This window comes from Charadrius vociferus, unplaced genomic scaffold, assembly GCF_000708025.1.
Source record: "Charadrius vociferus isolate BGI_N301 unplaced genomic scaffold, ASM70802v2 scaffold262, whole genome shotgun sequence".
NCBI lineage: Eukaryota > Metazoa > Chordata > Aves > Charadriiformes > Charadriidae > Charadrius > Charadrius vociferus.
The window spans coordinates 1,013,592-1,030,485 of record NW_009647218.1 but is presented as its reverse complement, the minus strand read 5'-3'; positions in this window follow the sequence as shown (position 1 = coordinate 1,030,485).

Genomic DNA, 16,894 nt, shown 5'->3' with positions numbered 1-16,894 from the left:
GCTGTTTTTGCTACATTAGCCACAAAACAATCGGGAGGGCTCTAGTTGTTTTTGCAGCAAGGCAGTGTAAGAGATTTACTGAATAGTAAACAAATATATTACAAAAGACAGTAAGTGATGCAGAATGCTCAGGGATATAGAGTAATTGATGAGAGACATTTGTCTGAAGAAAGCTGGTTAGGTACAGGCGTAGATTTTAGGGCTCTGGCTGTAGACAATCAACTCTGATACAAACCACAAGCAATGGCCACAAATTCCTTTCTGAATATACCTTTCACATACTCATGGATATGGGGAGATATATATATGTATCCCAAATGAGTCCCACAGAACTCCTTCCACTGTGGATGACAATTCTTGCTATTAGCTCTCATCCTCTTTGCTGAAATTTTGGGGATCAAGTCTTGGAAGTTTACATCAACTCCAGACAATTTCTGTTCTTAGAGTCCATATGGAGAAAGAAAAGTTCTCCAAAATATTTTAGAGCCAGGGCTTAAACCTATTCCAGCTGTGCAGACCTGTCAGATTTTGCTCTGGGAGGAGTTTTTGCTTAAAAGCCTACCTGGTCTGCATTGTCTTAGAGAAGCTTGCTGGGTACATATGGAATTTGGAATATACAATAATGTGTTCAATGCCAGATTTTAGAGCACAGAATTTTTTTAAAGGTGGGAGAAGCACAATAAAATTTCACCTCCCCAGTAAAGCCTGAGCTCATGCTGGTTCCTTTTTGGCAGACTAAGCAACACTTTCGTAAGGTAAAATGTCAAACCCAGTATTTTAAACTTGGGCAAAAAATTAAAGCAAGAGTAAATGTTATGGAGTACAAGAGTAAATGTTGTACTTTTTTATGAGATCATAAAAACATGAAATTCCCCATATGGAGATAATTTTTTTTGTGATAGCTCTAGGGGGAAATTTCTTGCTGGTTTCCTTAGCGGATTTTCAAATAAACAGCAGTCCATGCAATCTTGTTTTGTTGAAGGACCATGAAAAAAATATCTTCATCAATGGAATTTTCTTAATTGGAGAAGAGGAGAAAGTGGAAGAAATCTTGGAGATATTCCCTTCGTGTTCAGATCATTTAGAATTACCTTCCATAAGGCACTCTCAGAAAAACTGCGCAGACAAGGATGTATTTTTAAATACTGATGTTTTTAGCAGTTGCTATATAGCTACGTATATATAGCACTGTAGTTATATAGTGATGGCTGTGTGCATGTGCATGTATGTCTGTGAGGGTGCAGGTGTATCTCTGGTTTTGAAACGTCTGCTTGTAAAGAAGCTGAACTTGTATTCCCAGAGCCTCTTTGTGAAAATCCTTGATTAAACAGGGCAAGTACTTGGGGAATCTGTAGGGCAAGATGAGGTGGCATGAGATTAATGAAGGTCCGCTGAGCTCTAGAAAATACTGAATACTTAAAAAAAAAAAAAGAAAAAAAAAAGGTGAAGATATATATATTTAAACTGCACACAAGACATATGAAAACATGTGGGAAATAAATTGCTGCTGTAGTACCAGAGGAATAATATTTCTGTTCTTCCATTTAATTCAGCTCTAGCTTTCCAGTGGCTCAGAGCCTGTGAAAAGATACAGCTGAGGGCACAGTCTGGGTCCTTAGAGCTGGCTGAGGAACCTCTCACATCATGATGGGGACAGGCCATATCAGGCTGATTTTTGCTAAGTTGTGCTCCCTGTAATTCCTGTTCAGCTGTGGGTATTGAGTGATTTCCATGGTGAACCAGAGCATCCCAAACCCCGTGGTGGTCTCACCCGACTACCAGAGGCTACAATAAAGAGGTGGTTGTTATCTGGAGACCGATGAAAATGGACAGTTTTGGTGGTCATCAAGCACACAGCTGGTGGTCATCAAGCACACAGCTGTGATAACTTCAAAACACCTCACAAGACATTTTTATAAGAACAGCCAAATATAGTCAGTCAGGATCACCAGATCATGAGCGAAGTTGAGAAGTGCTGGCTGAATGATGAAGCTCCAGGTCACTAAATGCCAAGTAATACATATGAAGAAAAAACATTTAAACTGTACCTAGACAATTATGGGCTCTAATTACTAGCAATTACACTAAATAGCTTTCTTAAAACACCAATCCAGTGCTTTCCAGTGGTCTGAAAGGCAAATAAGCTCTTAGGAATTAATCAAGAAAGAAGGTTAGAATTGAAGAGAAAACGTCTTTTTGCCACTGTATAAGGACATGCTGCACTCATACCTTGAATATTGCTTTAGCTAAAATGAGGTTTAGCTGAGCTACAGGAAGGTGCAGAAAAGGGAAACAAGAATGACCTACAGCCTGGAACAGCTTCTTGTTGAGGGAATACTAACTGGATTAGGACTTGAGCTTGTAAAGAAACTAAGGACTACATGACAAAAATCTATGGAATATTGAAGGGATGGAGAAGGCAAGTGGTTATTCATCGCTTCTCAAGAGCGTGGTTAAAGGAAGGTCCTGAGGTACCAACTGCAGGAAGTGGGAACAACATCTTCAGGAAGAACCAGGACATGTACAGAATATTCTCACGTTCTTTCAGTATCTACTGCTGAGTGCCAAAGAGAAGACACAGGGCTAAATAGGCTTCTTGTCTGACTCAGTGTAGCTGTCTTTATACCAAGTCTAGCCATCGGTCCAGCTAGCGTTGCGTCCAATGTGAAAATTAACAGTTCAGGTGCAGGGATGCGTCAAACAATGCGGGAATTATGGTTTCTATGGGAATAATAGATAGCCTTCCATCATACATGATTCATTTTAGATTATCTGGGCTTCAAATATACCCTGTTGTCTGAATTCCATGGTATCTGTGGGATAAGTTTCATATCAGCTTTACTGTCAGCTTTCTCTCAGGACACCTGAGGGTTAATGACTTTGTTCTAGCAGTGTGCTGGTGACCCCAGAGGGGTGGACCTTGAGTTTGAAACCTCCTCCTAAGACAGCATTTATAGTAAGCCAGTGCGTTAGGTGATTTGGTCAGGGGAGTAGGTGTATCTGGACTAGCGCTGGCATTAATAACCTGTGGAATATAGTCCAGGCGAGCTGGCTGATTTTTCAAGGATTGCCTCCAAGCTTAAGAGTGGTCCATCCTGACAAGCAGGAAATCAAGAAAGGTGGCAGGAGACCTGCATGAATGAACAAGCAGTTTGCAGAAAAGATCCTGGGGGTCCTGCAACGGGCCACAAAGATGATGAGGGCGTTGGAGGATTTGACATGTGAGGAGAGGCTGAGAGAGCTGGGGCTGTTCAGCCTGGGGAAGAGAAGGCTCAGGGTTTTTTTCGTCAATGTGTATAAATACCCGAAGAAGAAGGTGCAAAGAAGGTGGAGGCAGGCTCTTCTCATTCTTGTCTTTTTTACTGTAAACGTGGTCAGTGCTGGAACAGATCTCCCAGAGAGACTGAGGAGATCCTTCAAGATACTTAAATCTGACTGGACACCATCCTGAGTGTCCTGCTGTAGCTGACCTCGCTTTGAGCAAGAGGTTGCTCTGGATGATTAAGAGGTGCTTTCCTGCCTTAGATATTCTGTGATTAAACCATCAGTGTTGGAGCGATTGCATCTGTGTGAGCAGGTGGCTGCAGCGCAGTCACGTTGCAGGTCTCTGGCCGCAAATCTAATGGAAAGCTTTAGGGGAAAGGTTTTGTTAAAGTACATTATATGCAGATGTGCCCGTGCATGCAAATATGCAGCATGTTTAATTTGGCTACTTCTACATTTTTAGCTGGATTAATTTATCTATGCAGTGGTGATGTGCCTGCACAGCTACCCTGTCATACACTTTCACATGCCTTGGTGTTGTACTGGAAGGTGTTAATGAAGGTGCCTAACATTCCTCTTCTACTATTCCCTGGAAGCCTATGCTTAATCATAATTTTGAACATCTACTCCTAATACAGCATTTTCAGCTGTATTTTAATGTATTGTCATGTAAAACTTTTGTTAAAGAGGAAGTGCAAAAACAGTTTTGCAGAAGATGGCTTCATTCAGCCTCCTGAAAAAGTCTTGATTAAAACTGAATAATGACAGATAAGAAAAATTTTTACTTTTGTGTGATAAACATATGTGTATTGAATCATTACATCGGTGTGGATTTTGCACAGGCATTTTTTCCAGAGATTTTTAAAATCATTTTTCACTGATAATGACAAATAGAGTCTCTGAGGAATGCGCAACTGGTGGGTAGAAAATGAAGAATGCTCTAAACACCAGGTCAACAGATTTCTTTGGGAGTGTGAGTAGCAAAAGAAGAAAGATTGTTGCTCAGACTGCTAGTTCATCTTGACATAAGATAAATGCTCCACAATCTGGTTAATTCTTATTTCTGTGGTTTAGAGATAAGAAAATTAATTTTTGAGAGTTCAGGGATGGAATCAAGATCAAATTTACCATAGCCTATGAACTGTAGTTCAATTTGGCCTTGTCAGAGTATTTCATCAGTATATAGTAAAAGAAATGGAAAACTCAAAGGTTTCAGACCTTTACAATCAAACAAGGATGAAAGTTTGACTCTGCCTCACCCAGTGCTTTCCTCTGAAAAGCAAACAAAAGCTGCTGTGATGTGGGGCTGTAAGTAGCTGGGGATATATCTGAGCCTGGGAGAAGAATATGTATGGTATGAATACTATGAGATGTAGCAGTTGAGAAAGACAGTGGCAGTTATGTGTTTTATAGCCACTGATGTATTTCTCATTGATAGGCTAGTGGTTTGCTGTGTTTTAATTTTAATCTATGATCTAGGGAAAAGTAGCTGAAATCAAGCTGTGTATCAGAGGCATGATACCCTCTGCTTTAAAGAGCATCAGATTCATCGCCTGGAGTCTTATCTCTCTTAAGGGGTGCTATCTTTTACAATAACGCATGCAAACAGGGAGCACTCTTGAGACAGTAACTGTGTCTCTCCTTACTTCAGCAGAGGAAATGTTTCTCCTTGAGAAACTCCAGGAAAAAAGGTGTAGAAGACAAAGAGAATAGAGAAAACTTCTTTTCCCCCTAAGGCATTAGAAGTGTGCAGTGGGTTGAATACATACTATGTGTTTAAAAAAGAAAAAAGTAAAAAATTCCAAACCCTTAACTTTCCTTTTGATTGCTTATATATCTTGGCAGTAAAGATGCTTTAGCACAACTGGGACGGAACGCTGCTGGAAGAGTCTGCAGGGTATTTCTTGAATGGCCACAGATTTGTCATGTGTACATTCAGAAATGTAAATCCTACCTGGTTCCTTCTGAAATTAGATCTGGATTATGCTCTTCGGGGAAAGCCATGACCTTGTGAGACTCCTTATACTCCACTGAAGCTTCTTTATTGTGAACTGAAATGATGTGGCCAAAAGATTACGGGAGTTGGTGTTGTTCAGCCTGGAGAAGAGAAGTCTCTGGGGAGACCTTATAGTAGCCTTCCAGTACCTAAAGGGGGCCTACAGGAGAGCTGGGGAAGGTCTTTTTACTAGGGCGTGTAGTGATAGGACGAGGGGAATGGCTTCAAACTGGAAGAAGGTAGATTTAGATTAGATATTAGGAAGAAAATTTTCACTCTGAGGGTGGTGAGGCACTGGAACAGGTTGCCCAGAGAAGTTGTGGATGCCCCGTTCCTGGAGGTGTTCAAGGCCAGGCTGGATGGGGCTTTGAGCAACCTGGTCTAGTGTGAGGTGTCCCTGCCCATGGCAGGGGGGTTGGAACTAGATGATCTTCAAGGTCCCTTCGAACCTAAACCATTCTATGATTCTATGACTACTCTGAAAAATGTCCACGAGCTGATGTAGAATCAAATTATACACACTGAAGCTGAAGAACAAATCTGTTTGTTAAAATGTGCTGATTTGCGTGAAACATTGTCATTTCTAAGAAAATGTACAGAGCAATCTCTTTTTATTCTGTGCTGTATAATAGCTTCTCATTTTTATTCAGGTCTTGAAAATTCGGAAGAAAAGGAATGTGCTGAAAAATAGTATGACATGGCAAGTTCCCTTGACAGTGAATGTAGGAATTAACTTGGTACACAGGGGCCACGCCATCTTTTTAATGTACATTTTTTTTTGAGGGGAAGAAGATAAAGAACCCTATTTAAATATTTATGTAGAACAGATGGTTAAAAAATAATATTGCCAACTTGTAAAAAATAAAATAAAATACAAGCCATGTGTGTTTTATTTTTTCAAAAAGGGAAATTAAAGATACTTGAAGCACAATTTGGACATTCCGTCAAATAAGTCTAATTTCAGGAGATTTAAATGCCTTGTGCTCCCACTGAAACTCTGTTTGTAGAGCAGATAATCAGTTTGCATATCTCACTTTGAAAACTTTAATTAGGCTCATCAAATGAGGCAGACTATGATATGCTTGCTCTGGCTGAGAAGTGCATTGTTTAATGAGTATACTGAGTGATTTCAAGGGGAGTTGTGGGATCAAGCTATATTGCAAAAGTAATGCAGTGTATCTCAAAATAGTAATTTACAGTTTTGTATGCCGAGATCATGAAGGAAATAGGAAAAAAATGAGGGAAAAATAGGTAATGCTGGAGAAAAGCCAACAGTCTGAGCTAAGCCAGGAGATCAAGGACAGAAATGTAAAGCAAAAATTTCATCTCAGGTTATTGGTGGTTACAACTACTTTGTTGCTATTTGAAAACAAAAACAAACCCCAAACCAGGATGGAAATAAATGCAGAATTAAATTGAAATGCTTTGTCTTCATGAGAAATCAAGGAATGCAGAAATAGAAACTTCAATTCTGCTGTTGAAATTCAGTAACTTCTCAGAAATGTCATTCAAGCTTGCCATGGTGCTGTGGTGTCCGGTGGCAGCTGACCAAGGAGTAGCGGTCACTCATTAGAGTGAGGTTAAGATGTGTTATCTAGGCTTTCATGCTTTTGGCAGGCTAGTGACACTACGAAGTTATGTTGCCTTGGTTTGTTCCTTGGTCATGGTTCGCAATTGTCTCACTGTTGGGAATAAATTTTTTATTTCCCTTCTTTTCCACAGGCTATATATCTGTATTCCTTGCTGCCTTCTCTGTTAATTTTCCCTCATTGTATTTGTAGGGCGCTCTGGTTCCCTCCCATCAGTTGTGTTTCTGGAGTGCTGCGCTATGAGAGATGGCATGAGTCAGAGGTGATGTACTGGGTACTGAGAGTCCATCTGAAACCTGTGCTACTTACCGTACCTCCGTACTTGTTTTTAAGGTTGTTAATCTCATTTTTTGTTTACCTTCCAGTTCATGTAACCATGAAGTAGGAATATAATTTCTCCCTTAGTTCTGTATTGATTTAAGCTCTGAGTTTCTACTGATTTGTGTAAAAAGTAAGTCTTGCCTACCTATTTCATCAGTAATAGTATATGTCAGAGACAATAAACCTGCACAGCATACGTCAACATAAATATTAAGCCATAAATGCAGTAGTCATCCGCTGAAGAGGTAGTGCAAGGTCTTGATTTTTCCCAAATATTATTTTCTTGGTTCACTTGATTAAAAACAGTTGTGTCTATGCAAACCATTTTGATAAGACATAAGATAATGGAAATATTGTGAATGAAGTATTGTTAGGTGCATCTGAGAAGTGTAAGAATAATCTTTGCTGATCTGAATTTAATGGGATGAAGGGGCGAAGATGGAGAAAGATATTTAATGTGTTTTTAGAGGAAGGAAGAAAACAGAAGGCGATAATGATACTGAGAGAAGAGGATGAATCTGTAAGACGTGATTTCCTCACAGACCAGGAAGAGAAATCCTCGCTGGATCAGTCTGTTGCCTAATGAACCAGTGAATAGTCACTGAAACGGCCTTCACAAACGATGCTTATTTGTTGGTATTGTGTTGACAGCTTCAGCAGGGAGGCCAGTGCATTTTGAAGACTAGCGCAGCCCCACGTGTACATCTCTCTTGGTGTCTGCTTAGGAAGGCAGTCAGAATGTGTAAGACTGTTCTGACAGGGCTACAGCCAAAGAAGGTTTTAGCTCCTTGAGGACAGTGACTTTGCACCCTTGCTCAGTAATAAATCCCATTAGAACTTGTTTTCTTTAGGAATGTGTGAATGAAGGGGACATTCTTAGGAATGGCAATAGAGACTTATAAGAATGAACTGCAGGAATTTTAAAAGAGGACAGAACTGCTGAAAAGTAACTGTAAATCCCCCCAATTTTGTTATTGGTTTGGGTTTCCTCTTGCAATTGTAGTATGAGTGTCTAACTAATCTTTAACTGTAAGGTGATAATCCCATTGTGAGGGCTCCTGAGCAGGAGTACTTGTTAATACCACTCCCGAGTATTCCAGCCTGCTACTTGGGAGTTGAATCTCATTTCTCAGTTTTCCACAGCATTGCTTCTATACTTTAAAACATCCAGCAATGTTGGTTTTCCTGGCATGCTGCTTGGTTAAAATACAACAGCTGATATATGTCACATGTTGATGTATTTTATATGTTAAAAAAAATATACACGTGTATGTGTATAGGTGTATATTTATGTAAAATTTATGACTTAAGTAAAAGGCAGGAGCCTGTCCATACTGAAGGAACTGTGTAGTGGGGGGTAATTAAGGCCTAAAAATAAGGAAAAATTAGAATTAATGATCCTGATATCATAACTGATAATAGGGACATCTCACTAGTACACTGACTGGGATAGCTGAAACCCCCATTTCTCAACTGTATAAATTGTTGTCTCTTCAAACCACTTGCAGCATCCCCGTGAGAGCCGTGTGGGTGAATGACACTGCTTGTGGAAGTGTCTTATAATGGAAAACTGTTAGTAGTGATCACCAGAAAGGGAAACGAGCTGAATATTTTGGTCAAGCCAAACTCTTCCAACCCTGTAATTATTCCATCAAAATGCAGATATTCATGTGGGAGAGTAGAGCTGGGGATGGAAGACAAAATGCTTTCCCTTAAGCGCTGTTCCCTTGGCTGCTCAGACAAGGAGACTGGATGGTCTTCCTGCTTCCTTTTCCCACTCCTCAGGATCTCCCATCAAAAAATGAGGTCATGCTCTTCCATCGGGCCCAGCTGGAGCTTTTTTCTCCTTAACTCTTTCCTTCTCTGGCCTGCAGGCTGAAAGTATTGCTATCTTTGGGATGAGCCCTTTTGCAGGGCTCTGAATCGTCATACGGTACTAGCAGGCAGCCACAGTGCAGATAAGGTTTGGGTTAAAGCTTGGTATTTTGTACAAACTCCTTCTCATTTGTTTGTATCAAGGATGCCTAGAGCATGGTGATGTTAAAAGACCCATCACAAGACCTCACTTGCCCAAGGGCAGTGTTGTGAGAACAGACGTTCCCTGGGAGCAACTGGGAGTAATCTCCAGTCAGCTTCATCTTCATCTGAAGTTACTCTTCATGAGAAAGAAATTAGTCATCTACTTTCTCTGAGGCCTTTTTCTTTGCTTGAACTGACAAAACCCTCCTTTGCAGTGAGTTGACTGCACACTAATGCCCTGAATGCGATTCAGTGTGTTTGTGCACCCTTGGATGCTGAATTCAAGATGGTCTTTTATGCCCAGGTGAATCAGTGCATGCACCGAGTGGCCCAGAGCTGTCGATTTGCGCGTGGAGATGTTCAACTATGATTATGCAGGGTTTAATGCAAGTTGCAAAGCTTGTGTAAGGTCTGGCTGGAGAGCCAGTCAGTACTGACATCCACCTTGGTCTGGCCACAGTGTGATCAGGACCTACAGTAGGTCATTCAGAGTTATCTTTATGCCTGTACGTAAACTGCAGTCCCATGCTTCGACTGCACTGAAGATATAGTTTCTTAGTGTGGCTGACTCTATGGATTTGTTTACACTGCATGTATGGAGTCAAACTGAACCCTTTTTACTCTTGGACTATCTGCTTTTAACTACTGTTTTATTGAGGCTTTAATTAAAGTAAAGAAGTGTGCTGTCCATTCTGACCAAAACCTGATCTTTTTTTCTTTAAACCTAGCTAATAAATCCAGTTCTCTAATGTATGTACATTAACGTCCTATCTGATGTCAGGTGTTTTCAGCCCTCTTGTCTCCAGTGGGAGCTGAAGGCAAGGAGCAGACCAGGGATTCCCCTTTCTTTTGAAGACATGTAGTCACGGCACCGAGAACAGGACAGTGCTTATAGTATTCCATAAAGAGCAAAATACGCTGAATTTCAGCTTTCTTTTTTCTCTTCATAGCTAAGCTAGGAAGTAACAAGATGAGTGAAATGGTGCCGTTAGTGCCGATCAGTGAATGCTTCTTAAAGGTCAGGAAATGTCATCTTATTCTCTGTTGTCAGTCGTAAAGGCTGGATCACTGCTCGGTGTGTGTGACAGAGAGATAGACAGGCTCAGTTTGGGGGAAAAACATCCTGAAGACTTCTTTTTTCTCCTTGAGGAGATCTCTATCATCACCCATGCATGTGTTTCAGCCAGTATTGCTGAAAGCTGGGGTGGTTATAAATGTATATTGCTGAAGGCCAAAATCTTGATGCTGTAGGAAGCCCTTGGCAATTATGCAGCCAGAACCCATTGCAAAGGTCTCAGGTCTTCGTGAATCTTGCTGTTCTGCAGTGCCATCAAGCCCTCATTTAAATTCAGTCTTAAATGAAGAGAGAGAGAGTTTAATTATGGCATCTTACTGCAGAGGAGCATTAATTAATTTTTAATTGTGTTCGGTGTAATAGGATAATTTCAGGAGAGGGCTCAACGGAGTCTGGCACGATGGATACTGACTCTCAGGGAGTACGGAGCAGCATCCAGGAGTGTGGGGACAGCAAAGAGCTACTCTAGGAGTGACCAACACTCTTAGTGATTTTTGCCAGACATGTCACATGCGCTGGAGCCAGTGCCCATGGCCGGTCAGGCTGGTGTTGGCAGCCGAAAGCGCGGCACATGTGCTCTTCTTCGCAAGCCTCTTGTGAAGTATTTATTAATTTGCCTGTTGTTTACATCTCATTGGTGTAAAATCTGATGCAGGTTCATCATTTTTTCATACCCAGGAGTACAATTGCCAGAGGCAGTTGGTAAGACTTGCTCTAAAATAGGGGGGTTCAGACCAGCATGGTGCTGTTTCTTTGGCTGAGACCGCTGGCGGATGCTGAAGGGGAAAGTTTGTCCCACTGATATGCACTATGGAATAATCTTCCTAGAGGGGAAGTTGCCTCCTAATTCAGGGTGATTACTGTTTGGCTTATTTGGTAAAATAGTATGTTTAATTTTTTCTTAAAATCTCTCATCTATATTTTAGCATGCCCAATATTACATAAAGTCTTCTGGTTTTCTGTGAAAATTGTGTCTGTTGGGAATCCTTTAAAGATATTTAGCCTTTATGTTGTCTTCTGACAGCATCTTCCCCAAGATAACCCCATGGGAAACCTTCTCCGAACCCCATAGAATACATTACTTTTTATTAGTTTATTTGTATATCCTGTTGTTTATGTTTTCGGTGAGGGTAAAGGGCTAGTTTCATGGCATTTGTTGTTTTTACACCTCTCGTCTATCCTCGCATTAATTATTCTTTGAATATTTTTAATCTTTCCAACCCTTTGTTATAGGCTTTCTGTGCTCCTAAGTGTTTTATTTGCCCTTACGGGATGGATTCTGTTTTGACTGCATTTTTTGCGAGACGGGAGTGCCATAGAGAAGCACTGTTTTCTAAGGCAGCAGAGTCTTTAACCTTTTCAGTAATGCTTTATGTGTTAATTACTGTATTCTTTATAGTTGGCTTGCTTTTCTTCCATTTGTTGCTGTTGCCTGTTTCTATTATATTTTTACTAAACTATTGCAGTGATCTCCTGGCCGTGTCCTTTAGCAAGCATATTTACATATCACATCAGGACAGAATGCTGAGTACAGGAGATCCAGCTGCATCATTGGGATGGGACTGCATGTTTGTATAAAACAAATATTTAAGTACAGTCTGCAATTTCAGAACTTTGCAGTAATACAACTAGTATCAGATCCTTATTAAGAAAAATCCAGTTATTGAACCAGACTGCACTGAACTAGAAGAATATTCCATTTCAGACTGGAATAGGACTTCATGAAATCTGCAGCACAGTGATAGTAGCAGGGTTTTTAATTTTTCATTATTTTTTTTCTTTTGCTGTTTGGTTGTTTGCTGACTCTACTTATCAAAAGCAATGAGGAAAGAGCATAAGGAGCTGAATTGTACTGCTAATTCTGTGTTTATTTCCGATTAAATTGCTTTCCTGTCCTTTGATTTATGAGGAAGGGGAAGTATAAATGGATGACTAAGGGATTCAGCTGCATAGCTCCCCTTAATTTCTGTGGCTGCTATCTGGATGAACACAGCAACAGGCTTTAAACATCTCTACTGGTGTCCACAATGTGCTGAATAAGATAGACTGTAGGCTCTTTGGACCTGAACCAGACAACATTTTCTAAGTGAGACAGCAACAGAGTGATACTGTGAGAATAAATTACTGTATATATTTATTTTTTTCAATGATCAACAATGCTGTTTACTCCCTTTCTGTAGAACTTGTCAGAAGAGTAAGCTGTTGTTGGGGATTTGTACAACAGCTGAAGACTGGAGTAGGGAAGGACCTCCACGTGTGGGAGATGGAAAAAAATTCCTGTGAGGATCATAGTAGGACCTCACCGCTGATGCCATTCCTGAGTTGCTCTCACACGGTCGTAGTGCTGTGACCACATGAATCTTTAACTCAGGAGACAGGCTTCTGCCACGCACTCCTTTGCATCTGAAAAGTAGTAATTTAGTACTTCTGTGTCCCAGTTCTCTTTGGAGGTGTTTCTTGTTCTCTACCTCGGTGGCAAAGTTGTTAAACTCCACTGAAATGCCCAGGTACTCAGCTAATCAGTGATGTATGAAGCAGAACAAGCAAGTGGGAAGGACTCTAGGTGATGTTAATGTGTTTTAGTAGTAAAATGTGAGACTTTAATTGGGTGTCAAAACAGCCTTTTCTGCCTCTTTCAATAATTAAGGGGAAAAGCATTGGCTTTCCTGAGGCTCATTTAAGACTTTCCCACGATGTAAAGTAATAGCAGCAAACATCAGCTGGAAAGTCAGACAGTGCTCACTGTTGAATGACTCTTCCCTTGCTGATGCTGGGAAGCCACAGCACTGCTCACACATATAGATTGTGAACTCTCTGGGAGGACTCTCCCTCTTTGTCCTGTAAGGAGAGCCTGGGTTCATTTTGGATGCCGCTACGCCAAACACGCATAACCACAGCACTGCACAGGCAGAGCAGTTGAGCACTGGGCCCTCCCAGGACACAGGAATGGAAAAGCTCTCCAGGATTTGTGTGTCCAGTCCACAGATACTCTCAGTAGCCAGATCACAGGAGGCTTGAGAGGTGTCTCATTTTCCACCTACCAGCCAATGAAGATGTTTGCTCCTTCGGCTTCCAGTGCAGAATTACACCCTGCTGATGGGGCTGTTAAACATTTCCAGACTAAATTTAGGAAACTTAATACTCCACTCTTGTGTTCAGATGGAGCATCCCAGTTCAGGATTCTCTGTAAAAATAATCCTATTTCCAATTTAAGTTTTGAAATAACTTTTTCTCTTTCTCTCTCTCTCTTTTCCTTTCTTTCCTTCTTTCTTTCTCTCTTTATTTTAAAGTATATTTATTTTAGCACCCTAGCCTGCTGCCTGTTTCCATTTTACCTTCCTTTGGCTTTTTTTCTTAGTGATGGTGAGAAGGACGTACCTATTGCATTTAGACCTTGCCCGTTAGTCCTGTTTGTTTACTTGCTGTTGAATTATGCTGGTATTTCCCCCTCAAGAAAACTTGTCCATGCTACCGCAAGACGGACTGTTCACCTGTGAACGTTACCTGGCTTGATGTGTCCACAGGGCCAGATTGTGCATCTGAAGAAAAAATGAAATCACAAAAAACCACAAGGAGAACAAAATAGAAGAAGTAGCTATATTTTGTGGCATAACATTTCTGCACCTGTTTGTGTAGCAGAGCCCCAAAGGGGAAGCTTTAAGAACTGCTTTTCCAAGACCCCTACTAGAGATTGCTTCCTTTGCCCCATGTGTGCCTTTTTCCTTGTTGTGGCAAGGAGAAAGAACAGATAAGCAAGCCATGGTGGTTAACTTTTCACTTTTCCTAGCCAGGCCATCTTTCATGGTTTCAATGAAAAGTGCAATGTAGTATCTGTGCAGCCTTGTGGATTTAGCTCCCTTTCACCTGTGCTGTGTAGTTTGACGAAGAAAAGCCGTGGTTTTATAACTATTAGTTACAGACTGTGTCAAAGAAATTACATAGCGTCAGAAGCCACTAACCAGTCTGTAGAAAAGACTGGATATTGCTGAGACTTGTTTTGCTTATTTTTTAACTATTACCAACTGAAACACTGGTGAAAGTACTATTTAATATTTCTTTTATTTTCTTGCTAGGGATAGAAGCTGTTTATAAACTGCCTTTAATCTCTGATCTTTAATAAACTATGGCGAGCTGGTGAGCTGATCGTTGTCTGCAAAAGAAAAAGGCCAAACAAATTGCTTTTCTGCCATCCAGACTGGGCATTTCCTATGTTTAGATCCATATCGGAGGGCACTATTCGAAATCCAACCTACCTGCATGTTTCTCCCTTTCCTGCTGCACTCTCATGCCACAGGTTGCAGGAGAAGGCTCGGGGGCAGAAGATGGGCTCATGGCAGCAGCCCATTGACTCTAAGACCCTGCATCACTGTAACATTTAAATATGTGCTTAATTTGTAGCGCCTGTAAAAGGTACCGTTAACTTCTTGATGTTCGTTCTTAAATAACACCCGGCAGCCCTTCACATCGTTTTGCGCTACCCAGAGCTTAGCTGGTCAATTTGCAGCCTGTACCTGTGGGATGGGCCCCAGTCGCTGCTTTTCAGGACAGGAGCAAAGCAATTGCAGAGCTTGCCTGAATTTAGGCAAGAAACCCAGGGCAAAGCCAGGACTTTCTGACCTGTGCTCTTGCCTGGGCGCTGTTGCTTGTATTGTTAACCTTTTTTTTTTTTTTTTGATTTTCAATTGAGTTGAGCTGAGTTAATGTTTATGTTTATTATACTGTCGTACAACTAAATTCAGTCATTTGACAACTTCCATTGCAAGCCAAGTTATTGTTGTATTTCAGCTTTTGAAATGTAGCTGTTTCTGCTGTACACTTAATAACTGCTTGGAAGATGGAAAGTCTTTACATTTTCCTTGTGGAAACAGTTGCTTGGTTTGCTGGAGGGAAAATGCATCATGAAATCAGATGTTTCTAATTGCTCCTTGTTTCAGGAGTTTCTATTGAACACTGAAAATCATCCTTAATGCATGAGTAAGCCTGATGAACAGATAGATTGTAAAAACATTGACTCAAAATAAATTTCTCTTGGAAGTGGAATAATTGTTGAGTAATTCTCGTGGGAGAGATATATGAATTTCTTGCAGGCTTTTTGAACAATAGGACTTCAAAGAGGCTCAGTAAAAAGAAAGAAAGATGCCCTTAATCTTCTAACGTAGTATTGTTTATTCCCTTTTGCCATTAGGGCATGTGGCTCATTAGTATTAACAAGATTTCATACAGTCCTCAGGGAGACAGGTACCTTCCAAGAAATGCCTGTAAGGAAAAAATAATTGTCGTAATGTCATAGGCCGGAGTGTGTATAACCCATAAATCCTAAAATGACATCATAGTTCCTGAGGCATTTTTGCCGGAAAGAAATGGAAAATAAATATTCCAAGGCAAAGTCACAGGTAACCTGAAAGAAGCCGTTAGAGGAAATTAGTATTTGTGGGTAAGGATATGTTGCAGGTGAAGGTGAGGTTTTACAAAGGGAAGACATCTCTCTGATTACTGGTAGGAGGCAATGGTCATGTGTTTCTATCTCAGCGTCCCCTCTCTGATAGGAAATGAAGGGAGGGAAGAGGACTCGAAAGTTTTGCAGGTCTTAGATCCAGATATGTAAGACCGTCATTTTGGATGGCATCCAGTAATTTTGGGTGCCTCCAGTTTTAGTTGCTCAATCTCACACACTTTGCTGGCACCGAGAAAGTCCAGAAATTACCGGATGTTGGAAAATTTTTGTCATCGCTGTTTTCATATAAATTGGTGGCTGTCTGTCAAAGAGTGTATGGAAGGACTGGAGATCTGGGATGCGTGCGACTGGGACAAGCTCACTGTGTGAGGAGTCCTCGCTGCAGGACGGCGGGGACTCGCGTGGAGTCGCGGTCTGGGGACTCCGAAGCTGGAGTTGTATAAGGCAAGATTGGTTAGTGACCTCACACCCTGATCAGTGAGTGAACCTACCACTCTGTGCTTCCTTTTAAATCAAAAATGAAAAATAGCTAATTAAATTCTGTGTCTAATGTTGTTTCAATTATAAAATAAACCCGACCTATTTATGGTGTGTATTTTTCATTAATAATATATCACAAAATTTAATTTAAACAACTTTTATGGTCCAACCAATCCATTTTGCTAATTGTCATAATGGGAACTAAAGGCAGTATAAATATATAAGTTAAACCTCCCCCAAACATGTACTGAATCCAGTTAAAAACGTGAAACTAAGCCTGTTGTAACCCTGTTATAACCCTTTATGCTTTGTGCCAATGCCATCTGTGGGTTAGAAGATAATGAACTTTATTCCTATCAAGACTGTTAAAAAGGTATTTTTCTAATAAGCTATGGCTAATGTCTGTCTTGCATCTGCCTAAGTAACTTCCTTTCATGTCTTGTATTTAAACCAAAGGTTTTGTAATGAGAGTTCTTGGGGAGTTAGTTATGGAGACCTTAGCGGCCGGTCCCAGCAGTCGGTGTGAGACAAATCGTATCTCAAAAAGTGACTGTCGTCATCCTGAGAAACACGAAGAGACGTAAGTGATGTGAAAACAATCAAGGAAAAAAAGCTCCAAACCCTTTTCATGTTTAAAGCAGCCTTTGGAGATAGGGATGTTTTCTTTTACTCTTCTTTTTTTTTTTTTTTTTTAT